Source organism: Manis pentadactyla, chromosome 1 (genome assembly GCF_030020395.1).
Source record: "Manis pentadactyla isolate mManPen7 chromosome 1, mManPen7.hap1, whole genome shotgun sequence".
In the NCBI taxonomy this organism is placed as follows: domain Eukaryota; kingdom Metazoa; phylum Chordata; class Mammalia; order Pholidota; family Manidae; genus Manis; species Manis pentadactyla.
The window spans coordinates 179,096,306-179,123,821 of NC_080019.1; the positions used below are offsets into that span (position 1 = coordinate 179,096,306).

The 27,516-nt window shown below is 41.2% G+C and overlaps 1 protein-coding gene and 1 long non-coding RNA gene across 7 annotated transcripts in view; one reads left to right on the forward strand and one right to left on the reverse strand.

The window, feature by feature from the left end:
* The window catches only part of LOC118922437 (kalirin), a 483,582-nt gene that overhangs the window by 68,733 nt on the left and 387,333 nt on the right, over window positions 1–27,516 (forward strand). The window lies entirely within an intron of this gene.
* LOC130684043 (uncharacterized) lies at window positions 19,757–22,273 on the reverse strand. Its single transcript, XR_008998163.1, has 2 exons — window positions 21,700–22,273; window positions 19,757–21,161 (listed from the first exon to the last, which is right to left on the reverse strand). It is a non-coding gene; the product is annotated as an uncharacterized LOC130684043 (long non-coding RNA).

Below are 27,516 nucleotides of genomic sequence, written 5' to 3' on the forward strand. Positions count from 1 at the left end.
TTTTTAGTTTCCCAGTGCATATAAAAGTTACATTTACACTATATTGCAATCTATTAAGTGTGCAATAGCATTATGTCTTAAAAGAACAAGGTACATATCTTAATTTAAAAATACTTTATTGCTAAAAAATGCTAATCACCTGAGCTTTCAGAGAGTTGTAATCTTTTTGCTAGTGGAGGGTTTTACTTCAATGTGGATGGCTACTGACTAATCAGAGTGGTAGTTGCTGAAGGTTGGGGTGGCTGTGGCAATTTCTTAAAATAAGACAAAAATGAATTTTGCCACTATGGTTGACTATTCCTTTCATGGATGATTTTGTAGCATGCGATGCTATTTGATAGCATTCTACCCACAGTAGAAATTCTTTCAAAATTGGAGTCAGTCCTCTCAAACCCTGTCACTAGTTTATCAACCAAGTTTATGTAATATCCTAAATCCTTTGTTGTCATTTCAACAATCTTCACAGCATCTTCACTGTGAGTAAATTCCATCTCAAGAGATCACTTTCTTAGCTTATCCATAAGAAACAACTCCTCATCCATTCAAGTTTGTTTAAGATGGGATTATAGCAATTTAGCCACATCTTTGGCTTCCACTTCTAGTTCTCTTGCTATTTCCACCACATTTGCAGTTACGTCCTGCACTGAAGACTTGGACACCTCAAAGTCATCCATGAGAGTTGGAATCCCACTCTACCAAACTCTTGTTCATGTTGATATTTTGACCTTTTCCTATGAATCATAAATGTTCTTAATGGCATCTAGAATGGTGATCTTCCCAGAAGGTTTTTGACTGACTTTGCCCAGATCCATTAGAGGAATCACTTTATGGCAGTTATAGCTTTATGAAATCTATTTCTTAAATAATAAAACTTGAAAGTCAAAGTGACTCCTGATCCATGGGCTGCAGAATGGATGTTGTATTAGCAGGCATGAAAACAATATTAATCTCATTGTCTATCTCCACCAGAGCTCTTAGGTGGCCAGGTGCATTGTTAATGAGCAGTCATATTTTGAAAGGAATATTTTTTCCTGAGCAGTAGTTCTCAACAGTGAGCTTAGAATATTTAGTGAACCATGTTGTAAACAGATGTGTTGTTATCCAGGCTTTGTTGTTCCATTTATAGAGCATAGGCAGAGTAGGATTTTCAAAATGGTACATGAGCATTGGCTTCAACTTAAAGTCACCAGCTGCGTTAGCCCCTAACAAGAGTCAGCCTTCTCTCTTAGAAGCCAGGCATTGACTTCTCCTCTCCAACTATGAAAGTCCCAGATGGCATCTTCTTCCAATCTAAGGCTGTTTTGTTAACATTGAAAATCTGTTATTTAGTGTAGCCATTTTCATTAACTATATTAGCTAGTTCTGGATAACTTAGGCAGCTTCTATGTCAGTACCAGCTGCTTCACCTTGCACTTCTATGTTATGAAGACAACTTCTTTCTTTAAACCTCATGAACCAACCTCTGCCATCTTCCACTTTTCTTCTGTAGCATCATCACTTCTTTCAGCTTTCATAGAATTGAAGAGAATTAGGGTCTTGCTCTGCATTAGGCTTTGGCTTAAGGAATGTTGTGGCTGGTTTGATCTTCTCTCCAGACAACTGAAATTCTCTACGTATCAGCAATAAAGCTGTTTCACTTCCTTACCATTCATGCGTTCAATGGGGTAGCATTTTAATTTCCTTCAAGAACATTTCCTTTGCATTCATAACTTGGCAAACTGGTGCAAGAGGCCTAGCTGTGGGCCTCTCTTGGCTTTTGACATGCTTTCCTCACTAAGTTTAATTGTTTCTAGATTTTAATTTAAAGTGAGAGATGTGCAACTCTTCCTTTTACTTGAACATTTAAAGGCCATTGTAAGGTTATTAATTGGCCTTATTTCAATACTGTTGTGTGTTAGGGAATAGGGAGGTCTGAGGAGAGGGAGAGATGGTGGGCACAGACTGTGGAGGAATCAGAACACACATGTTTACTGATTAAGTTTACCATTTTAAATGGGTATGGTTCATGGTGTGCCAAAACATTCACAATAGTAACATCAAAGACCACTGATAACAGATCACCATAACAAATATAATAATAATGAAAAAGTTTGAAATCTTGTGAGAATTACCAAAATATGACACAGAGACATAAAGTGAGCAAATATTATTGGAAAAATGGTGTCCATAGATTTGGTTGGTGTAGAGTTGCCACAGACCTTCAATTTGGGGGAAAAAAACACAAATGAAATGCAGTATCTGCAAAGTATGATAAAGTGAAGTACAATAAATTAAGATATGTCTGTATGTTCCCCTTTGATGTCAAGTCAGTTTTGCCCCAGCAGGCCTGATGTAGTCATTGTATGTGGAAGAATGGGCAGAGAATTCATGTCTTTGAAGGGTGTCTCATTTGGATTCAGCTTGTAAGTCTCCAGGAAAAATTTCTAAGAAGCCCCAAATGCAGGAGTGTATTTCTTTCTCCATCTTCCCTTGTATTATCATGAAAAATAAGCTGCGTGGAGTTAGAAGGGGCACCTCCTGGCTTTCCCAGTCTATTGCAGGATTGTGCTCCAAAGAACCCAGCCCAGGGCAACGTCAGAGGGGTGTCTTCTTTATAAATGCAGGCTAGGAGGAAGAATTGGCATGGGGCTTTTAATCTACATACATACCAAATGAAATCTGTTAGATGGGATAATCAACTCCATATTTTATAGACTATTTTAAGCCTGTATCAAAATAAAGTACGAGGCTAGAGGTGGAGGAAGGACATAAGTCTTGGAGACAGAATACCATGGCTTACTCATCAGTGTTTTCATTTTAATGATCCCAACCCCAGGACAAGTCCCTCAGTGACACTGTAATGAAAACCACATTTTTTTTCCTGCTGGAAGTTTCAGGATGAGCACAGCCAAATGCTTTCAGACATAATTCAGGTTACAATTCCCATCCTGGGTAATACACAGACCTTTCATCCCAGGGGGCTCAGCTAGAGGCAATGTTGTTGGAAAGCAGTTTTCCGCAGATCTCTGGTCCACCACAATTTTTTTCTGAGCCTTCTCTCCTGTTCCCTCCTCCCTCCCCTTCCCTTTAACTGCTGCCTCATCCCTGGGAAGGAATATACCAATACATAAATAAATAAGAACCCTGGAATTGACTCATTCCCTGCCATAGAGAGAGAATCTCAGACAGATGCTTCTGTGTCTGCAGGAGGCCAGACAGGACTGGCAGAGGCAGGATGCACGTGGCATGTAGGGTAGCCAAGGGAGCCTGCCAGTAGATGTGGGGTACTCGGACTGGGGATACATGTGTCATCAGTAGGTATGGGAGGAGGTGGGGAATATTCTGCACATTATAGTTTGGAAAATTCACCTCATAGGAAGGTCTGAAGGATTTAAGGGAACAAAATGGCCCCCTCTGTGTTTGGACATGCTGGGTTGAGAGCTCTCTCAGTTTGTATCTTTTTTGCCTCGACAAGCTTTCTGAATTTGCAAAGATCAAAGTTAAGAAACTTGGCATGGCCAACTGGATTATGTGGGCTTATTTTTTTTTCTTGTTAACCACATCTTGAACACCTGGAATATATAAGATAGTGGGGACTCTTACTTAGTCCATATATATATATAGACTCTCTCTCTGGCCAGTTTCAGTCCAATCTTTTCCATGTGGGGAAGGCTCTAGCACAAGAAACAAGGGAAGGACTAGGATATTTGCCCCCTGGCTGCCTTGGTCCCAGAATCTGCCTCTGAGGGTGATGATTCTGGGTTAGGCCATAATGAAATGTAGCTTGGTGCTCTACTTGGCTCATTAGAGATTACATCACTGCTTACTTTCTCTTCTCACTACCCCCATCATCAAAGGGCAAATAGTTGTGTTCATAATATTACCTTCAGGAAGATGTATTAATGAGTACATTCTTGATTTCTCTCTCTAACAAGTATTAAATACCTCTCTGAGCCTCAGCTTCTTTATTTGAAGAATTAGGGTAACATATCTGTCTTTGGTAGTCATAAGAGCCATTCACTAAATATTTCCAGCTTTCCATCTTTTGGACACATGGTAAAATTGCACTTCCCTACATCTTTGGCCATGTGACTTGCTTTGGCCAGTGAAATGTGAGGAGAGTCAGGTGTTAAATTTTCAAATGAAAGCTTTAAAAGTCAATTTATTTCATTCTTTCAGTCTTTCAATTATTGTAGGTTGTTGGGATAAAGCCTCCATCAGCCTGGGACCCTGAGTGACTATGAGTATAGCCCTCTGTTGGACCGTGATGAATGTGTAGTATGAGTAAGAAATAATCATCTTTCCTCTGAAGCTGAGATTTTGAGGTGGTTTGTATCCATAGTCTACCAAGCCTCTATTAACTGATACATATAACCTTATCAGGCTTTGTGGGGAATTACACAAGATTGAAATCTGTACATGGTGCATACCATATAGAAAACATTCAGTAAATGGTGGATGCTTTATTCTCACTGTGATTATCATTTTAGGATTATTTTGGCTGCAGGTTAACTGAACCCAAACTCAAAATGGCTTAAGTAATAAATACTTCTCCTTCCTCTCTTCCTGTTTCATTTCCTGCTTCTCTTAACAAGAAGTTCAGAAGTTGGACTGTTAAATCAGAGGCTCAATATCATCACCAGTTTTTCTCTTATTTATTTTGCATGGGATCAGTAGGTTTCTAACATCTCCAGTCATCAGTTTTGGAAAATTCTTAGCCATAATCTCTGTTCTTTCTCTTTTCTTCTTTTGGGACACCAATTGGTTGAAATAGAAATTTCTTGAATTTGAATCAATTTTGAACTTGATTGAGTTGAAATTTCTCACTGTATCTTCTATATTTCTTATCATTACTTCTGTATTTTTCATAACTTTATGTCTTCATATGTATCCTAGATAGTTGCCAATAATTTATCTTTCAGTTTACTAATTATCTTTTCAGCTGTGTCTAATCTGCAATTAAAAAATTTAGTTCATTGAGTTCTTAATTTCTAGTATTGTATTTTTCAGTGCTAGAATCCCTATTCTTTATCAAATCAATTTTTAAAGTTTTTGGCTTAATAAAAAAACTTTCAAGTTTGTCTTTTATTTCTTTAATATAGTAAGCATATTTGCTTTAGAGTCTCTTCTTAGTAATTTCAATATCTGAAGTCTTTGTGGGTCTTTCTGCAGTCTGCTGTTTTGCATGGTTCTTACTCATGGTGTCTTTTTTCTTTGTGTTATCTTTGATTCTGTCCTGGTCATTATTTTTGAAAAAGACTTATGAGAATAACTTTAAGCCTGGAATGGTAACTTTCTCCTGCAATGATTGTTTTCTTGTGCCAGATTTCTACCAGTGAAGTTATATCTTAACCCAAGTTGATGCTTGAGGTTCCTTGGATACAGATATCAGGCAGCTGTGTTTCAAGTTTCCATGAAAGGTGGTTTGTTTCTAGGTTACCTTTACCTTGGAGGTGAAGCCCTCCCTCTAGGAGAAAGCCCAGCTTGGAATCAGGTATTGTTTATCATAGTCCCTTACTTGGGCTGGCCCTGAATCTTGATTTTTGCTCCCCTTGTCTATCGTGGCTGCCAGAAGCACAGTTTAGTTTTGCCACTATTTCTTAGATTGACATACGCTCTCAGGGCAAAGCTGCTTTGTGTTTTGGGCCAACTTCTTTGGATTTTCACCTTGTCCTAGCCTTTGGTCTAGTAATTCTGTTACATTCTTAGCTCTGATGCTTTTAGGAAGGTTAAAAAAATACCCCAAACCTAATTGTCTTAAGTGGGAGGGTTAGTCCTGATTGCCCAGCCTGCTATTACAAGAAATGGAGATCCCAGAACCCCAATTCTTTGCATCCTTCCATTTCCTGTAGTCCCAAGATGGCTGCCTCAACCCAATGTGTCACACAGGAAACTGACAACAATTGAAAAAGCCTGCTTTTCATGCATATATTTTACATAGGCATTTTAAGAGCAAGAAAAGCTTTTCCAGATGTTGTGCATAAAGTGAAGGTTCCTATGGCCAGGATTCTCACTACTCCCCTTGTCTATCTCACTACCTGGTTGGCTAGCTCACTACACACGTGTAGGCAATATGTCATTATTGACTCTAAATAAAGAGCTCCGCCCAGTGCTCTGGGCAACATGGTGGCATGGCTGCAAGGCTGCAGGAGAGCAGAGATGAGGCTGGAGTGGTGGCAGCACCGAGGACAGAGACTGAGATGGCTGCAGTGGTAGAGAGGCCCAGAGGCAGAGATTGGCTTGCTGCATGCAGACTTGCTCTGAGTGGATGGGATTCTAGTGGTTGACCTGCCACTGTGGGAATAAAGTTGGGTATAAAACCTTTTACCCCAAGAATGTTCTGTTGTCATTTCTTTGGTCTCATTGAATCCATAGTGAACTTGTCCAGGGCTGAAATCCATTGGCAAGACAAATGTCCTTTGGGAGACTTTTTCTTATATCTCAAAGGACATAATTTCACCACCAATTCCTAAACACTGGAAAGGGCATGCAATTTGCATGACTGGTATAACATCATTAACATTTACCTTGTGGGGTAGGAAGGGTCTCTGCTTTCCCTGAGGCACATGAATGCTCGATTCCTGAACAAAATCTAAGCAAGGAAGAAGGGGATAAATGGCCACTGGGCAGGCAACCAACTGTGTTACACTCTGTGCTCAGAGTTAAGGGTTAAGAAGAGTAGGCATATTTCTTGCCCTACCTGAGGACCTACATGCTTAGAATAATACAGAAAAATGTAGAGCCATTAGTACCTTCCATACTAATGGAAAGTATTCAGAAGTATCAGGGGTTTGTTCTTTGAATACACTGTATAACTTGAAAACTATAAAACTTTGAGATAGCCTATGATCAAAATGTAAATTATAATTAAAAAATAAAATTTTATAGTAGAATGAGTGGCCTTATTGGAAACTTATTTACAAGATTTAATCAGAGTATAAATTTCTTCTATAAATGCATATTGCATATAAACTAATGCACCTCATAGAATCATGTGGCTCCTCTAAGCAAGTTGGACCCTTCCAAATGTCCCTGGCAGAAGTGGGTTGTAGCTTGCCAAAGAAGGATCATATTAAGATTTAAGAATCCTCACAGCTGGAAGACTGTCCTTGCTCTAATGTACCTGCCTTCATTAGCTAGGAACAGGGTTGGAGGAGAACAGAGGTGACATCTGAGGGTACCAAAGATAGCCTTTCCCGAGGGCTGGCTTGCTCCCTGCCTTTGAGAAACCAGATGGACTCATCCTCTTTTTGGGAAAGGAGGTCCCAGCAAGAGGGACATTTGTTCCCCTTGCTCCTGACTGGCCCCCACAGTTTCCAGCTGAGGAGAGCAGGTCCAACTCCTGAACCAATGCCTTCTACAAGTTCAGGATCCATCTCTGCTCCCTCTCTTTTCCATATCCCTTATTTATGTTTTGACCTCATCTTAGAAGTTCCCCTTATCAGTCCATCACTTGACACAGGTTGCTAGCTCTTGGAAGTTGATCAAAGAAGATACCCAAAGAAGGCCAGGAAGGTTGAAAGGGTGCATGGGGTGATATTTTTGGTCATGGGCAGATGAGTTCAACTGGGTTTTGAGGGGGATGGGGTGGTTTCAAGTAGGGTGAAAGTGAGTTGAAAGTACATCTACATGTAGGTAGATTCTGTCCCCTTTCATCACCTCCCTGCTACTTTGCCCTTAAGCTTTACTAGTTAAAAACTATTGATTTATATGACCAGGCTCCTTTAAAAAACAATGAAAAACCTAAAACTTGATCAAGTTGTTAGTATCCAGCCTACTGGTCAGGCTTATTTTGCTCCTTGACTTGCTGTTTAGACAGTATGCTGAATGGTTCCTTGTGACAGGGCTTTGAAATAAAAATGGCCTGGTTTAGCTCACTTCTGTGTAATATCAGTCATGTCCCTTAGCCTCCTTAGGTCTTGGTCTCATGTACGAGATGCTGACAATATCAATATTTACCTTACAGGGTTATTTTATGGATTAAATGATGTTATATATGTTAATGCTTAACACATTTTAGCTATTAATTCTTAACCTATATTGCCTACAATCTAACTTTTGGATGAAAAGAGAATGGCAGAATGGTCAAGAGGGGATCCAGGGCCTGGAAGCTTAGATAAGCACGTTTTGAAGGGGTGGAGGCAGACTGTGCCATAAGTTCTGAACACCGGGGCTTTGAGACACTGCAGTCACAACCAACGAAGAGTTAGGTGTGAGGGATGGAATCAAAGACCAATCTCCATTTACTTTGGAGCTTGGCCCAAGGCCCTGGGGGGAAATCTCAGCTTCCGGCTTCCCTGTGTGCCTTGTTGTGACTGGGATGTGTTTCCTGGGTAGTGGAGTAATCCATCAGTAGCTCCTTTTAAGGCCCTGCTTCCTGACTTTGAGGCTGCCGGCCAGGCAGCTGAGCTGGTCCGCCTCAGAGGGTGTGCTTCCCTGCTGTCTCTTGCTGGCTCAGCCCACAGGCTCAGGGTGCTTCCTGCCTTGCCGAGTTCCTTCTCCATTAAGTAGATTAAGGGCTTGGATGACCCAGCCCAGAATAATGGACACACTAATTGGCTATCATTTGAAGGCTTCAGTATTGATAAATCTTCAGGCCCCGGGCAGTATCTGCTAAAATCCCTTCTTATCGACCACTTTGGGAGAGAAGGATCCAAGGGCAATGGTGGATGCTTCTCAGGGCAGAGAGGGAGGGGCTGAGGCAGTGGTTCCTGGGAGATGTTGGAACTGTCCAGTAGGCCCTGGGGGGAGCATTAAAAGAAAGAGGAAAAGCAGAGGAAGGGTTTCCCTCTTTAATAGGGAAGGTGGTAGTAGTCAGCAGTCCTCCTTCAGTACCTCAAACAGAATGATGAGGGACCAGATTGGGGGAGAAGTTATATCAGAGGCAAAGGAGTGTAGTTTCAGTTTACACTGTGGGCTTGCGGGCATTTGGATATGTTCTGGCCATTTCGTCAGAGAGGCAAGCAGCCCATTCGTTCCTGTTTGTATGGCGAGTTTGAATGGGAGGAAGGGGGAAAATGGGGTTTAGGGGGACCACGTGCTCTCTTTCCCAGATGTTCATCTCCAGCCAACCCTGTGGGATCATGTTGGAGCCCTGAGGAGAGACGCTGTGTACCAAAGTTAAGGGAAGTGTTCTCATGAGGGATCTGCATGACGTATGAGGAGGCAAGATGCTGATTTTTGTGAATGTGGAGTGGGGAAGAGGGACCGAGCTTCCATCAGGGCTGGATCCTGGGGGACAGTGAGGACTCCAGGGAATCAGGCCATTTGGCACTTGGAGTGGGGGGGATTTGAGAGCCCTGGAGCCAACGTTTAGGGGTAGATGCTAGTGTCCTCACAGAGGGCATTTCAGGCCCCCTGCAGTAGCAGGGGGCAGCCAGAGTGGAAAGACATGGTGTATGTGGCTTGGTGAACACAGGGCAGATGCAAGCAGGGTTCTTGGACAAATGGGATGAGATTTTTCAGAGGCTTTCCACATGAGATAGGAAATCAGGCCAAAGCCATTGAAATTTGAATTGCTTCTGTTAACGGGGACTTCCTGTCTGGTAAGGACTAGAAAACTACGTTGGCACTGAGGTACTTCTTAAATTGACAAATATTTATTGAGTAACTACTCTGCAAAGGTACTATTATGAGAGTGAACAAGACAGGCAGAGTCTTTGTCTTCATGGCAATTACTGAAGGGAAAGGATTACTTGGTTACAGAGCCATGGGAGCAGAGAAGAGGAAGAGGAGAATTCTAGCTGTAGACTTGGCCTTGAAAGTCCTTGAAGGATGGGTAGAAACCTGCACTTTGGAGATGGAGGAGGGCAACAGAGGAAAGGTGCAGACTGGGAAGGTTTGGAGAGTTTGGGAAACAGTCCCCATGTGGAGGTCGTGTGTGTGCGCTCTGTGGGTGTGTGTGCAGGGGACTTGGCATAAGGAGAGAGAAAGCTGGAAAGGCTGGCTGAGTGGGCTTTATGTTCTACCTTAGAGATTAATCATTTTATTTAGCAGTTTATGGGTGCTATTGGAAGATTTTTAACAAGGAGAATAATGATCAATCCTTTCTTGACCCTGGCTGAGGTCGCTTAGCAGCATTGGTGTTAGGCAGGCTTCAGGCCATGATTATTTCAATTTGTTCTCTTCCTGTCTTTCTTGTGGGAGCAGTTGTAATTTTATTTTTACCTACATCTCAGTTTTGGGTGTGCTTCAGATTAGCAGCTCTGTGCCTCCAGTTGGAAGAGAGCTTCCGTTCAAAGTGCTGTGTGGGTGGAGTCCTTCCGCCACTGTCCAAGTCCTGCTGCCCCTCCTGGGTGTTGACCTTGGCTGTAGAGGGTGTGTCCCTTGATTTAATGCTGTTTGCTTCCCCTACTTTTTCAGCTCCTTTGGTGCTTCTGAATGACCCAGGGTTCCTGCAGGAAGGTTGAGCAAGGGACGGCTTGTGGTTTGGGTGTTAGCTAGGGACAGCAACTAATAAATGAATGCTCAGTTATCTTGGGAATGTAGGTCTTTGCTTCAGCCGATTTACTAACATTTTATCATAAATACAAGCAGCTTCATAAATTTAGATCAGTTTCTAAAAAACAGACCCTGGTTCTAGGAACATTTTTCAGTGCAGAAGATGGGATTGTCAACAAAGACAGGCATGCATTTTTAAAGATAAGATCTATTTACTAGGATATGGTCTACAAAGAAGCAAATTTGGTGCCTTAAAACTTCTCTTCTGTATCCAAATGAAGGATATAGTGCAGATTTATCTTCCAGTGACAGTGATGTTTTAAAATTTCCTTATGGTGCTGTTAGCTTAGTTGGCCTGGACCCCTATATTCATGAGGGAGAGGCTGTGGCTCAGCTCTCATCCCTCTTTTGGACAGATAGCTTTTCTCTGTTTATGGTTAAAGACCACATCTTCCATTCCAGCTGGTTGTCTCTCAGAAGCTTTTTATTAGTCATGCAAAACCAGCAAAAATAGTATAAAGAGATAACAGAAATTTAGTCTTTCTACTGGAAAAAGAACCCAGATAATATGGCCTGTTGATAACAGCTGTGTTGTAATTTAGTGTCTTAGGACATTAAGTACTTCCTGTGTGCCAGGAACTGTCCTAGGTGCTTACCCCAAACTTCAAAATAGTATTGTCCTTATTTTACGGTTGAGGAAACTGAGGCTCAAAGAACTTATGTGACTTGCCCAAGTCATTCAACTTGTGTAATGGTGAGTCAGGCTTCTAATCTAGATTTTCTTTTCTGAATCTCATGTTCTTTCCATTCCTCCATCTGAAACTGTGATGAGAATACCTAAACCCTAGATGCCTGGAGAAAGAGTTGGTATATTTGGCTATGACCTTAGGCCTCTACATGCTTTGAAGCAGAGCTACCTTTATCCTGCTTGGAGTCCAAGTTAACATCTGCTCATTGCCAAGTGGACCCCTGGAGGCCTCTTTTGCTCTTTCTTCTAGCCCCCAGCCCCTTGCTGAATTAGAGAAGTGACAGATGGAAGATCAAATGGCAGATGGAATATCAGATTTCAGACATGGCAGGCTTCCTTCTGATCTGCAACAGCTCAGAGGGAGAGGAGGGAGCACTGGCTGGTGTGTGGACAAGTGTATTCCATTGACCTGCTGCCCTAAGCTGGGGGTCTGTACTGCAAATTTTTTATAGAAAAGAAAGACAGTGGTACTTTTTCCTTGAGCATGTGGGGAGGTTGGTGGGGGGAAGAATTAGCAAGTTTTTGGTATTTAAATAAATAAAACACTTATTAAGAACCATCTTTTGGGAAGGCAGAATTGGTGTGATTGAAAGGTGGTAAGAAAGTGTTCTCTGTCCAGACCCTCTCTGACCCTAGCAGTGCCTTTGCACCCAGAACAGTTCATTCATTCTTTTGGGTTAATAACACTTAGCTAATCCTTTTATGGATGCTAAAATAGTGCATCCTGATATAAATTTAAGATTCCTTGGCTCTGGAAGAAGTAGAGGAATAGTAAGGCTGTATGTGTGTGTGTGTGTTTCTGTAGTGGGGTGGGTGGTGTCTAGAGTGAATAGAATGACTCAGACATGGTAGGAGATATTCCGGGATGACTTCCTGGAGAAGTACTTAACATGTTATGGTGGTAAAGAGGTTTGTTCTTTCAGGGGCTGTGGATTGGGGCATTAAACAAGTCACTGAACATCAATTTTTAGTTCCTCAGATAATGGAATTAACTCTAGTAGTGTAAGGTACAAAGCCATTATTAACTTATAAGCCCTTATAATTACTTTTTGGAAGCCCTTTTTGCTTTGGCATAGTAAATCTTTCTCAGTGTCAGGGATTTAAAAATTTTAGAAATGACATTTAATTAGTGCAAAAGATAAAATCCCTTTGGGTTTCAAGCTGCCTTGGGAACCTATGAATTCTCCCCTGACCAGGCTCGTCCTACCTCTTCTCAGGTACCATCCAGGAAGCATCCCCAAGGTCTGGCATGGAGAGAGTGCCTTCCTTGAGAGTGACATTCCATGGAGATGCAGGAGGCACTTCCACATATGCCAGGAGCCAGATTTCAGGGAGGCTGAGTGGTGAGCTCCCAGCTGGGGTCAGGACAGAAGGAGCACAGATGGCAGACGGTCCTGGCTGCCACTTGATGGGGACTGCTCTTGGGACTGAAGGGGTAGGAGCAGCTTACACTACTCCCTGTAAAGGAAACTAGGGAAGCTTTAGCAACTGAGGATTACATTGTTTCTGGGAGAGTTTCTTGAGGAGACTTTGAAGATGTGCATAAGCATGAACAGTTTAAAAGCATAACATGCATTTTTACACAGAAACCCCTGACATAGGTCTTGAATATTACTAAGATTTTTCTGTACATTTATATGTGGGAGTTATGGAAACATTCACTTAGCCAATTTGCAAACAAGTTAGGCATTGAGGCCTAAATAGTCATTTAGCTCTAATAAAAGTAAGGAAATTTCATTTCTCTTATTTTCATAACTATGTCTTATTTGGGTATTTATTACATTCTATGTTTTGCCTTAACACTGGAAATATATCTTCTCATTTAATTGTCACAACAACACTGGGAAGTAGCTATAATCCTTTACAGTTTATAAAGCACCTCCATCATTTCATTTGATTCTTTAAAATAAATATATTTCCCTATTACACAGTGGGAAGTGGTCATAAGTAGTGAAGTTGGAACCTGAACACAGAGCTCTTTATTGCATTTCCAGTCTCCTTTTCACCATATCACAACACCATACTTCCCTCTCGTTCTATAGAGAGTCTGTTGGGATTCTGTTTCTGAGAGAGGTTATCTGAGCAGGGTAAGCTTTAAGGATGTCTGTAGGGTTGAGAGATAGGAGGTGAGATGGAGCAGAGAATGGAGACTGACTGGCAGGGCCCATGGGGATGTCAGAGGCAGTGCAAGCATGGCACAGGCTCCCTATTAAGAGGGTCCTGGAAAGAAAAAAACCTCCCACTTTGGGTAAGAACAAGGCCATTCCCAATTTCTTCACATCTGTGAGGGAGTCTGATAATATGGAGACTCACTGATGACTGGGCAGAAGTTTTCAGATCCAAGAAGATATTAAAATAAATATTTAATTGGAACAAATTATGCTGTGAATCATTAAGACAAACATAAATCTCATGAATAAGGTTTCTCTTATTTCTCTGAATGTCAATGAAATATTTAGTGAGGAAAATGAAGTCAGCTAACTACTTTGCATGACTAAATGCCATTACTGGTTTCCAAGAGCAGCTTCCTCAGGATCCAGCCAGATCCCAAGGACAGGGAAGGAGGCAGAATACTTCCAGGCTGACCCACCATGAGCAGGGATCAGACTGCTCAGGCTTGGTAAGACTGAAGCAAAGTCTAGCATTGTGTCTGGGATAGAAAAGAGAATAGAATTTCATTTTTGGTTATTTAATGTTCATTTTGAAGGTCCTGGAGGTACTTCCTAATTAGGGGAATGGGGAGGATTGGCTTTAGGGTAATTGCCTTGAATTTTTCAGATGGTAAATACTGAGGTTTCCTATGAGGATGTCTAGCACATTAGCACATAGAGCTCTCTGATTTGGGTTGGTGCTCTGGTAGGTAGCATACACACGTCTTGTGTGTCTGCTGGCTGGATGTGCTCTGCCAATGCTAATGATGAATTTGTCCATGGTTTAGTTGGGAGGACTTCCAGATGCCTTTGGGGATTAGGAGAGCACCATCAATTCACCTGGTCTCACCTAGGGTGGCAATAAAGGATACTGGGCCATCTCCCCATAGAGGTCAGCTCCAGGCACTGGCTTCCTTAGCTGTGGCATCCTTTAAGGGTGACCAGAGCAGAGCTGACTATTCCAGGAGGTGGATTTCAAGAGACTGAACCAAAAGATAGCAAGTATGGGTATATGGGACAATGAGGATACTGAGGGTCTCTGGCTTCCCTGGACAGGGTTTGGCTGCAGCTGTGCCCCTGACAGGGTATGTGTTTCTGATGCCTGGGTTCATGGTCTTTTGGCAAACAGATCCTGTGTGGGTCACACGATAGATGTTTGCATGGGTGGTCTTGCTGTCCAAAGTCAGATTTGCTGCTCCAATTTCATTCTGGGTTTCTTCTTGCAATGCACAGGCAGCTTATGTCAGTCCTCATAGATGAAAGATGACTTTATTCCTCCCTCATAAACACAGCACTCTGGCCTGGGAGAAAGCTTAGCCAGCATGTTGGGGAATTGTAGGTTACTTAGGACTGCCTGTATTTTCCTTGGCCTTAGGCTTCCGATTTCCTAAACTGAGGGTGTGATTAACAGGATTGGCTAGAAGAGGAACCCCCACTGCTAGCAGAATTATTGAATTCAACTAAGTATGTACTGAGAATGAGCCATCTACCCAGCACTGGCTTAGATGCTCTAGAAGCTATAGAAATGTTAAGAGAAATTCTTGTCATTGAAGAAACTTACAAGTTACATAATTAACTATTTATTCAATATGTATTTATTCAACACATTCTCATAGACCACAAAGAAATAAATGCTTTTGCCCTCAAGGTACTTAAAAAGATGTGTTCATAATTGTGAACTGCAGACTAATGTGAATTTCAGGAAAATGCTCTCTGCCAAAGACTTTGTTTGATGTAGGGTTATAAATACTACTTCTATTAGAAGATAAGAGGATGGAGCCAGCAGACAGAGATTTTGGTTGTTAATATTGTTCTAGCCCCAGAAGCTAGCACAGTGCCTGGTACATGTAGATGCTTAATAAATAAATGTTGACTGACTAAATGAATTTTGCTAGGCTGGAGTGATCAGAAAAAAACCTCATGGAACTAGTTCAGCTTGAGTTAGATATTTAAAACATGATAGAAGTGGGTAGCACTGGGGAGAACATTTCAGGTTTTTCAGGGAAAATCACTGCCACCTCTATAGTACTCTGATATTGATTTCTCTTTCATGTTTATCAAGTATTGCACAAGTCACTCATGAGCACTCAGCCATTTCTTACCTCCTTTATCAGACCATTAGAGTTGACTCTGGAGCCTGTGGTACCTGGTTGTATGATAAAATGCCAGAAATAGTGATTTATTTCTATTTGAAGCATTTTTATAGTTTGGGGATGCCTTTGGAGCCCTGTTAAGAGTGGCCATGGATTGGAATTCTCCATAAAGCCATTAATTATTAAAATTGCTTTGTTGTAAAACAAAAGGAGCTGCTTATAGGAGTCAGCTGTTGAAGATGCAGAGTGAGTTTGTATCACTGTGAGTGCTCCTCATCCCAGGCAGACCTGTTAGCAGACACTCAGGGAAGAAGACAGGACACTGTCAGCACACTGCTGCAGGGAAGATGGGCAATTAGTGGCTTCAGATGTCACTTAGCATCCTTCCCCCTTTGGTCTCCTGGTTACTTTGTGTTGGGCAGTCAGAGATTTTAGTTATGAATAAAAACAAGTGCCAGTGAAGCTGTTAGCTTGCCAAATGGTGAGGTGACTGGTGCAGGGAGTTTGACTGCAGTGGTTGTAAGGAAGTTCTATTGGTGGTGATGCTAAAGAGGAGAAAAAATTCCTGGATGTTGGGGATGATTTGCCTTTTGGGCAGTGGGGCTGTGTGTATGGGTGGAGGAGGTTGGGTGCCACTCTGTCATCACTGTTGTGTTCCTCAGCAGGCTCTGAGGGCTGGATCTGCTCTCCTGTCTCATGTCTAGAGGTGCTAGAGGCCAGGCTGCAGGACACTTCTCAGTGGGCATCTTTATAATGATGTGCAAGGAAGCTTGATTTCTGACCATACATGGTAAAGCTGGGGAGAGGGTCTGTGTTTAGAATTGTAGGGACAAGGTGGGGCAGTCAATGATATTTAAACCAGCTCCTTGCTGAGCCCACAGAGGGGGCACAACATTCATTCAGACGCTGGAGTATAAAGAAGAGATGTGGTCTCTGTACCACCAACACCAGAAACTGTTTTACAATTTCCAAAAACTTTCATATGGGTATCTCATTTGAAATCCACAACAGTCTTCTGAGATAGATAGGGCAAGGACTATCATTGCTCTTTCCAAGATGACGAAACTGAAGCTCAAACTAAAGCCTTAAGTCACCCAGCTAGCAAGAAGCCAAGCCTTGAATCCAGAACCTCAGATTGCAGGCCTCTTGCTTTGTTCTGTTATTTCATGTTGTCAGTTCCTAATCATGAAAACAGACAAATACACATGGCATGACTAAAAGATGCTGATATTGTGAAGAGGGAGACAAAAGGTTAGAGATGGTGTAGTGAGTGAGCAAGAGTCCCAGGAGCAGGTGACCTTGAGCTGTCATGCAAAGGAGCAGCAGCCATGGTTGTGGTGGGCAGAAAGCTGTGTGTGGTGTTCCTGGTAATGCTGGCAGACATCGTTATTCAGGCCCACTCATTATTATTCCTGGGTGTGCAGGGGAGGCTGGGGGGGTTCAAGAGCACTGAAGGGCCTAAGTAATTAAAATCAGAGAAAACATGAACACCTCTTTGTAACTTACAGCATAATCCCATTTTCCTAGAAATGCTTTCAACACACTGCCCACAAGCAGCAAAATGCCTTAAAATGAATTCTACTCCTTTTCCTTGATTCTCCCGTGAGCAGGAAAATACCTGCAAGGATAGATGTCAAGATTCTGGATAACCTGCAGTTAAGCCATCAGCCCCTCTAGTTGATTAGGACTGGGCTGTATTGATTGTTTCTACTTTGAGCAATGGTGGCCCTGGGAGTTAGGGGCCCCATCTTGGTTTGGGTCCTGCCTCCCTAAGGCAGGTGTGGAGGAAAAGGAGATGACTCTACCAGTTTGTACCAAGAAACTCAACAGCTTACTTCCTGATGCTCCCTGTCAATTCTAGGTGCCCTTTTGCAACATCTCTTCTTTATTCATGGTGTACCTTGTGTTCATTGTAGAAGTGTTGACTAGAAGAAGTTCATGGTTTTTAGAAATTCCTGGGTGAGAAGTGAGACTTCCTTGCTTTTGCCAGCCCTCAGATTAATGATTCTGTATTTTTTCTCTCTCTCTCTCTCTTTTTAAATACGTCATGAGTGGAAATTTCTGAACTTGAAAAGACTGATATCAGAAGGATTTCAGCAAAGTGCCTTTGTTTTTCACTCAAAATTATGTTTAAAAATAATCCAGTATTACCCAAAACATTTTCTCAGCCACTGCTGGTGAGGTTTCTCCCCTTCAACCACTGAATTGTTTCAAAAACCTGAGCCAATATTTGAGAACCCTCCCTGCGCCCACCACTGCTCCATGTTAGGAGAGGTAGACAGTGGAGGTTTGTCTGTGGTCTCAGGACATCACCTCTCCACTCCTCTCCTTTGAGGTGCTTTGCTGCCCTGCTTAAAACTCAAGATGGTAGACAAGGATGACAACCAACCTCAGCTTTTCCTTTCTAATTCAAGGGCACAAAGCCAGGTTCTTGTAAGAAGAATAATACAAAGATTTTTACAAGATTTTGTCATGATGTAACACAGAATATAACGGCTGTTCCTTTGCTATGGCTTAGGTAAAATTTCTTATGGAAATGGCATGGTCCAAGCTCTGCTGTACCACCGATCCAAGTGATAGTTTCATCAAGTCCATATATTTGCAGATGAAGGAAGTGGTGTCACATGGCAAATGGCCAAGAAAGCCACTTCCACAGGATTGTCCAAGAGTGCCTGGCACATTCCACCCCTCAGTTATTTCCGTCGATTGTGAACAGATGGGCACAATACTCTTTAAGTCATAGTAGAGTGACTTGTATTTGGCCATTATCCAAGCAAAATGAAAGAAGGTGCTGTTGTCTGTCTGGCTCAACTACAGTATAGGATTCATAAAATAATGATTCCTGGTTCAATATGACAAAGCCCATGACTTCCAGGGTGGGTGTTTTGATGGCGGCAACTCAGAGGCCACCATCTATAAGCTTCAAATTGGTTACAGATTTGTGGAGCTATACTTACCTTATTGTTGGCTTCCTTTAATTTTGAACTCTATAGTCTCTCCATATTGCATCAACTCATTAAATATATGGTAAGATTTTCCCATTTAAACTTGATCCAGGTTAGGATTATCTGCTGATTCAGGAAGGTCTCAATTCACTCTAAAGAGATGGTTTTGAGAATAGTATGTATGGACCCTAAAGTGTCCCTGACAGGGTGATTTTTTCAGATCCTCTCCCACTCAGTGAAGTTTCTGGTCTCATGCTCCAATAATCATTGTAGTAACTAGACTAACTTGCTATTCCATGCCACCTCCTTCCCAGTCTGACTCCAAACTCTCCTCTTCCAGGAAGTCTGCATTGCTTGATTCTATTTTTTGGCTGCAGAGTTCTAGATTAGAAGAATCTTAATTATGGGTGAGATCTTAGAGTCCATTGAGTCTAACTATATTTTAGGCAGAAATTGCCTCTGGATAGTCTCTGAGTAATGATGGTGCATATCATCAGTGACAGGGTGCTCATGACTCCACAAGACAACTCATTTTATTGTTGGACAGATCCAATTGCTAGCAAATTGTTTTCTGTAATTGAGATCTGACTGTCTAATTTATATATGTTGATATTAGTTCAGCCCTCTGGAGTAATACAGAGCTATAAAACTTCATTTTTACATGAAGTCCTTCGGATAATTGAGGACAGCAGTTATCACTACACAATCTGTTTGGCAATGATTGTGTATACTTTTGGTTGATCTTTGTGTCTCCTTAATTTTGTTTTCTTGCTCTTACGCTTCGTTTACGTTACTGTTATTCCACAGTTTGTATAATCTAAACCTCTCCATTATTTTGTGTCCCTTAAAATTTTATGCCTTTGATGTGTACAATGTTTTAAATTACTCAATTATTTCTTTCATTCATATAGTCTCTCAATTAATATTTATTAAGTACTTCTGTGTCTGTTCAGGTCTGTGATAAGTGCTAGAAAGACAGCAATGAATAGGGCCAATTCCTTGCCCTCAAGAAGGCACTTACTGGTGTGTCACATACTGACTTTTCTCAAATTGTTCTTATGCCTATAGTCAGACTTACCAGTGGAATAAGATCAGTTAATGAGCAGAGAAAAACCAGAAGACTGGGATGTTGAGACATACATTCTTTCAACTAGTATTATGTTTGTTTAACTGATGGCTGGTCCTTCCCTCTCTTTCCACTAGTTACTTTTTTTTTTTTTTTTTAGTCCAGTGTGATCTTTTTTTCTTTTTTTGAGAGGGCATCTCTCATATTTATTGATCAAATGGTTATTAACAACAATAAAATTCTGTTTAGGGGAGTCAATGCTCAATGCACAATCATTAATCCACCCCAAGCCTAATTCTTGTCAGTCTCCAATCTTCTGAAGAATAATGAACAAGTTCTTACATGGTGAACAAATTCTTACATAGTGAATAAATTCTTACATGGTGAACAGTACAAGGGCAGTCATCACAGAAACTTTCGGTTTTGATCACGCATTATGAACTATAAACAATCAGGTCAAATATGAATATTCGTTTGATTTTTATACTTGATTTATATGTGGATCCCACATTTCTCCCTTTATTATTATTATTATTATTATTATTATTTTTAATAAAATGCTGAAGTGGTAGGTAGATGCAAGATAAAGGTAGAAAACATAGTTTAGTGTTATAAGAGAGCAAATGTAGATGATCAGGTGTGTGCCTGTAGACTATGTGTTAGTCCAAGCTAGACAAGGGCAATAAAACATCCATGGATGCCAAAGATTTCTCTCAAAACAGGGGGGGTGAGGTTCTAAGCCTCACCTCTGTTGATCCCCAATTTCTCACCTGATGGCCCCCCTGCAACTGTGCCTGTCTTAGGTTCCTCCCTTGAGGAATCTTACCCGTCTCTGTCTAACCAGTCATCTTCCGGGGCCATACAGGGAAATGTAAAGTTGGTAAGTGAGAAACCATATTGTTTGAAAAGGTTAGCTTTTTACTTCTTTGCAGATTTATGCCCTGTGGCTTCTATGCCCAGCATTTGTCTTGAGGTATTTTTACCACTTGGAGGAATTATGATACTCGGTAAATTCGATATGAGGCACAAATTCTATTTAAGGGTTGTAATTAGGAAGGAGGAAGAAAAGCTATAGAAGTAGCAGATGGAAGAAAACATGGGAAGATTGATTATTTCTTTGACATATCTTCTTGTAGAGTAACTTGAGCATGTATAGGTTTTAAACTACTAATTAAATTGCGCACACACATTAACATAATAGGAGTATAGTTACATAACCAAAGCAGATCTATAATTACCAGCCATCTCCAGTGAAACCAAGAGAATGAGTTAGGCACCCTAGGCATTTGTGAAAATTAATCTATGATATGATGGATATTGTCCAACTGTACTTGAACAGTCTGAGAGAAATCAGACAAATTAAAACAACCCATTCCTGGGAACTGTTCACATCCCATACATTCTTTTAACAGTAGATAGTCTGTAGTTGTAAGATTTTGGAGTGCTACAACTTGCACTTCTCCTAATTCTTGGTTGAGTTCCAACAGTATAGATCCAGTCAAATTTGCTGTTTTACTGTATTCACAGGCAAGCTTAGATATCTCCTTCTTCATTCCCATGGCAAGTCCAGGAACTGGTGGGATGAATGCAGCTACAGCTGTAGCAGCGTCTGGATCTTTGTTGAGGTTTTTCGATGATCTTCTTCTGGTCTGAGTCTTCCAGAGAGTGCTGATGTTGGAAGTTCTTCTTCATATGGTATCTTAGTTCATTTTCTGGGTAGCCAAATTAGGCTTTGATCCTCTGTATAAACACAAACAGACCCTTTGCCCACACTTTGATATGCCCTTTATACCATTGTGTAGAACTCATTGGAGGTCACCACACAGGAACTGCTTTTTTTTTTTTTAAGAGAAAGGAATATTATCAGAAAAATGTACCTCCATAGCCGATCATCTGACACCCTTTAAGTAATCAAAATTAAGGATATTTAAAGCATGCATTAATCATTGATTTACAGTTAGTTTTATCCTGTCAGGGAGTAATCCCCCTTTTCTTTCTTTCTTTTTTTTTTTTGTTACCGTTAATCTACACTTACATGAAGAATATTATGTTTACTAGGCTCTCCCCTATACAGGGTCCCCCCTATAAACCCCTTTACAGTCACTGTCCATCAGCATAGCAAAATGTTGTAGAATCACTACTTGTCTTCTCTGTGTTGTACAGCCCTCCCCTTTCTCCCCCCACATTATGCATGCTAATCTTAATACCCCCCTCCTTCTTCCCCCTACCTTATCCCTCCCTACCCACCCATCCTCCCCAGTCCCTTTCCCTTTGGTACCTGTTAGTCCATTCTTGGGTTCTGTGATTCCGCTGCTGTTTTGTTCCTTCAGTTTTTCCTTTGTTCTTATACTCCACAGATGAGTGAAATCATTTAGTATTTCTCTTTCTCCACTTGGCTTATTTCACTGAGTATAATACCCTCCAGCTCCATCCATGTTGCTGCAAATGATAGGATTTGCCCTCTTCTTATGCCTGAGTAGTATTCCATTGTGTATATATACCACATCTTCTTTATCCATTCATCTACCGATGGACATTTAGGTTGCTTCCAATTCTTGGCTGTTGTAAATAGTGCTGCGATAAACATAGGGGTGCATCTGTCTTTCTCAAACTTGATTGCTGCGTTCTTAGGGTAAATTCCTAGGAGTAGAGTTCCTGGGTCAAATGGTAAGTCTGTTTTGAGCATTTTGATGAACCTTCATACTGCTTTCCACAATGGTTGAACTAACTTACATTCCCACCAGCAGTGTAGGAGGGTTCCCCTTTCTCCATAGCCTCGCCAACATTTGTTGTTGTTTGTCTTTTGGATGGCAGCCATCCTTACTGGGGTGAGGTGATACCTCATTGTAGTTTTAATTTGCATTTCTCTGATGACTAGTGATGTGGAGCATCTTTTCATGTGTCTGTTGGCCATCTGTATTTCTTTTTTGGAGAACTGTCTGTTCAGTTCCTCTGCTTATTTTTTAATTGGATTATTTGTTTTTTGTTTGTTGAGGTGTGTGAGCTCTTTATATATTTTGGACGTCAAGCCTTTATCGGATGTGTCATTTACAAATATATTCTTCCATACTGTAGGGTTCCTTTTTGTTCTATTGATGGTGTCTTTTGCTGTACAGAAGCTTTTCAGCTTAATGTGGTCCCACTTGTTCATTTTTGCTGTTGTTTTCCTTGCCTGGGGAGATATGTTCAAGAAGAGGTCACTCATGTTTATGTCTAAGAGGTTTTTGCCTATGTTTTTTTCCAAGAGTTTAATGGTTTCATGACTTACATTCAGGTCTTTGATCCATTTTGAGTTTACTTTTGTATATGGGGTTAGACAATGGTCCAGTTTCATTCTCCTACATGTAGCTGTCCAGTTTTGCCAGCACCATCTGTTGAAGAGACTGTCATTTCGCCATTGTATGTCCATGGCTCCTTTATCAAATATTAATTAACCATATATGTTTGGGTTAATGTCTGGATTGTCTAGTCTGTTCCATTGGTCTGTGGCTCTGTTCTTGTGCCAGTACCAAATTGTCTTGATTACTATGGCTTTATAGTAGAGCTTGAAGTTGGAGAGTGAGATCCCCCCTACTTTATTCTTCTTTCTCAGGATTGCTTTGGCTATTCGGGGTCTTTGGTGTTTCCATATGAATTTTTGAATTATTTGTTCCAGTTCATTGAAGAATGCTGCTGGTAGTTTTATAGGGATTGCATCAAATCTGTATATTGCTTTGGGCAGGATGGCCATTTTGATGATATTAATTCTTCCTAGCCACAAGCATGGGATGAGTTTCCATCTGTTAGTGTCCCCTTTAATTTCTCTTAAGAGTGAGTTGTAGTTTTCAGAGTATAGGTCTTTCACTTCTTTGATTAGGTTTATTCCTAGGTATTTTATTCTTTTTGATGCAATTGTGAATGGAGTTGTTTTCCTGATTTCTCTTTCTGTTGGTTCATTGTTAGTGTATAGGAAAGCCACAGATTTCTGTGTGTCAATTTTGTCTCCTGCAACTTTGCTATATTCTGATATCAGTTCTAGTAGTTTTGGGGTGGAGTCTTTAGGGTTTTTTATGTACAATATCATGTCATCTGCAAATAGTGACAGTTTAACTTCTTCTTTACCAATCTGGATTCCTTGTATTTTTTTGTTCTGTCTGATTGCCGTGGTAGGACCTCCAGTACTATGTTAAATAACAGTGGGGAGAGTGGGCATCCCTGTCTTGTTCCCAATCTCAGAGGAAAAGCTTTCAGCTTCTCGCTGTTCAGTATAATGTTGGCTGTGGGTTTATCATAAATGGCCTTTATTATGTTGAGGTACTTGCCGTCTGTTCCCATTTTGCTGAGAGTTTTTATCATGAATGGATGTTGAATTTTGTCAAATGCTTTTTCAGCATCTATGGAGATCATCATGTGGTTTTTGTCTTTTTTTTTGTTGATGTGGTGGATGATGTTGATGGATTTTCAAATGCTGTACCATCCTTGCATCCCTAGGATGAATCCCACTTGGTCATGGTGTATGATCCTTTTGATGTATTTTTGAATTCGGTTTGCTAATATTTTATTGAGTATTTTTGCATCGACGTTCAACAGATATTGGTCTGTAGTCTTCTTTTTTGGTGGGGTCTTTGCCTGGTTTTGGTATTAGGGTGATGTTGGCTTCATAGAATGAGTTTGGGAGTATTCCCTCCTCTTCTCTTTTTTGGAAAACTTTAAGGAGAATGGGTATTATGTCTTCCCTGTATGTCTGATAAAATTCCGAGGTAAATCCATCTGGCCCGGGGGTTTTGTTCTTTGGTAGTTTTTTGATTACCACTTCAATTTCATTGCTGGTAATTGGTCTGTTTAGATTTTCTGTTCCGTTCTGGGTCTGTCTTGGAAGGTTGTATTTTTCTAGGAAGTTGTCCATTTCTCCTAGGTTTCCCAGCTTGTTAGCATATAGGTTTTCATAGTACTCTCTAGTAATTCTTTGTATTTCTGTGGGGTCCATTGTGATTTCTCCTTTCTCTTTTCTGATTCTGTTGATTTGTGAGGTCTCTCTTTTCCTCTTAATAAGTCTGGCTAGAGGCTTATCTATTTTGTTTATTTTCTTGAAGAACCAGCTCTTGGTTTCATTGATTTTTGCTATTGTTTTATTCTTCTCAATTTTATTTATTTCTTCTCTGGTCTTTATTATTTCCCTCCTTCTGCTGACCTTAGGCTTCATTTGTTCTTCTTTTTCCAATTTCGATAATTGTGACATTAGACCATTCATTTGGGATTGTTCTTCCTTCTTTAAATATGCCTGGCTTGCTATATACTTTCCTCTTAAGACTGCTTTTGCTGTATCCCACAGAAGGTGGGGCTTTGTGGTGTTGTTGTCTTTTTTTTCCATATATTGCTGGATCTCCATTTTGATTTGGTCATTGATCCATTGATTATTTAGGAGCATGTTGTTAAGCCTCCATGTGTTTGTGAGCCATTTGCTTTCTTTGTACAGTTTATTTCTAGTTTTATGCCTTTGTGGTCTGAAAAGTTGGTTGGTAGCATTTCAATCTTTTGGAATTTACTGAGGCTCTTTTTGTGGCCTAGTATATGGTCTATTCTGGAGAATGTTCCATGTGCACTTGAGAAGAATGTGTATCCCGTTGCTTTTGGATGTAGAGTTCTGTAGATGTCTATTAGGTCCATCTGTTCTAGTGTGTTGTTCAGTGCCTCTGTGTCCTTACTTATTTTCTATCTGGTTGATCTGTCCTTTGGAGTGAGTGGTGTGTTGAAGTCTCCCAGGATGAATACATTGCATTCTATTTCCTCCTTTAGTTCTGTTAGTATTTGTTTCAGATATGTTGGTGCTCCTGTATTGGGTGCATATATATTTATAATGGTTATGTCCTCTTTTTGGACTGAGCCCTTTATCATTATGTAATGTCCTCCTTTGTCTTTTGTTACTTTCTTTATTTTGAAGTCTGTTTTGTCTGATACCAGAATTGCAACACCTGCTTTCTTCTCTCTGTTGTTTGCATGAAATATCTTTTTCCATCCCTTGACTTTTAGTCTGTGCATGTCTTTGGGTTTGAGGTGAGTCTCTTGTAAGCAGCATATGGATGGATCTTGCTTTTTTATCCATTCTATTACTCTGTGTCTTTTTATTGGTGCATTCAGTCCATTTACATTTAGGGTGATTATTGAAAGGTATGAACTTATTGCCATTGCAGGCTTTAAGTTTGTGGTTAACAAAGGTTCAGGTTTAGCTTCTTTACTATCTTACTGTCTAACTTAACTCGCTCGTTGAGCTGTTATATACACTGTCTGGAGATTCTTTTCTTCTCTCCCTTCTTGTTCCTCCTCCTCGATTCTTCATATGTTGGGTGTTTTGTGCTGTGCTCTTTCTAGGAGTGCTCCCATCTAGAGCAGTCCCTGTAGGATGCCCTGAAGAGGTGGTTTGTGGGAGGCAAATTCCCTCAACTTTTGCTTGTCTGGGAATTGTTTAATCCCTCCTTCATATTTAAATGATATCCGTGCTGGATACAGTAGTCTTGGTTCGAGGCCCTTCTGTTTCATTGCATTAAGTATATCATGCCATTCTCTTCTGGCCTGTAGGGTTTCTGTTGAGAAGTCTGATGATAGCCTGATGGGTTTTCCTTTGTAGGTAACCTTTTTTTTCTCTCTGGCTGCCTTTAATACTTTGTCCTTGTCTTTGATCTTTGCCATTTTAATTATTATATGTCTTGGTGTTGCCCTCCTTGGATCCCTTGTCATGGGAGTTCTGTGTACCTCTGTGGTCTGAGAGGCCATTTCTTCCCCTACTTTGGGGAAGTTTTCGGCAATTATTTCTTCAAAAACAATTTCTATCCCTTTTTCTCTCTCTTCTTCTTCTGGTACCCCTATAATGCGTATATTGTTCCATTTAGATTGGTCACTCAGCTCTCTTAGAATTCTTTCATTCCTGGAGATCCTTTTATCTCTCTGTGCATCAGCTTCTCTGCGTTCCTATTCTCTGTTTTCTAGTCCATTAATGGTCTCTTGCATCTCGTCCATTCTGTTTTGAAGTCCTTCCAGAGCTTGTTTTATTTCTGTATTCTCCTTCCTTAGTTCTTGCATATTTCTCTGCAAGTCCATCAGCATGGTTATGACTTTTGTTTTGAATTCTTTTTCAGGAAGACTGGTTAAATCTATCTCCCCAGGTTCCTTCTCAGGGGAAGATGTAGCAGATGCTGAAGCTGTCTGGGTTAGTCTTGTCTGGATCAAATTTTTTTGCCTTTTCATGTTGACAGGTGCTATTGACTGTCAGCTGGGAGGGCCAAACTTTTCACTTGCTACTGGCCTTTCTTTACTGGGACAACTGCGACCCCTAGTGGCTTGTGTTGGGTATTTGCGTGTAGACTGGGTCTTTGTGTCTTGCCCGGCCGGTATGGAGGAAGCTCCCTTGCTGAGGGCATGGCCAGCCTCAGGCTGCTTCTCTGCTATCGCCTCACCCCGGAGGGGTAATGGAGGGAGTGCTGTTTGGCTGTTTACCTCCCTGAGAGCTCTCAGAGCTGTTGCCCAGGGGGTTATTGTGCCTGGGTTTCCCTGGAGTTTCCAGCTACTGTACTGTGACCTGGGTTGTTTCCGTCCAGCTGTTCCGTCCCTGTCCCTTTAAGACTTTCAAAAAGCACTCACTTTTCTTTGTCACAGGGGCATCAGCTTCGGGACCTGCTCAGAGGTCTTGCTGCCCTTTTTCCCTAGTTTCCAGCCCTCCATGCATGCACTGTGTCTGTGCTCTGGTGCGGATGGCTAGGGATGGGTGTTTAGCAGTCCTGTGCTCCCTCTCCCTCCCCGCTCTGACTCGTCTCCTCCCGCCAGGAGCTGGGGTGAGGGGCCCTCGGGTCCTGCCAGGCCGGGGCTTGTATCTTACCCCTTTTACCAGGCACTGGGCTCTTGCACATGTGTATGTAGTCTGGCTGTTGTCCTGTGTCTTCTGGTCTCTCTTTTAGGATTAGTTGTATTTGTTGTATTTTCGAAAATATATATGTTTTTGGGAGGAGATTCCCACTGTCCTACTCACACCACCATGTTGGCTCCGCCCTCATCCACTAGTTACTTTTTGAGTTTTAAAAAAGATATTTGTCCCTGAAAAGATGTTTCCTATAGAGACTGTTTA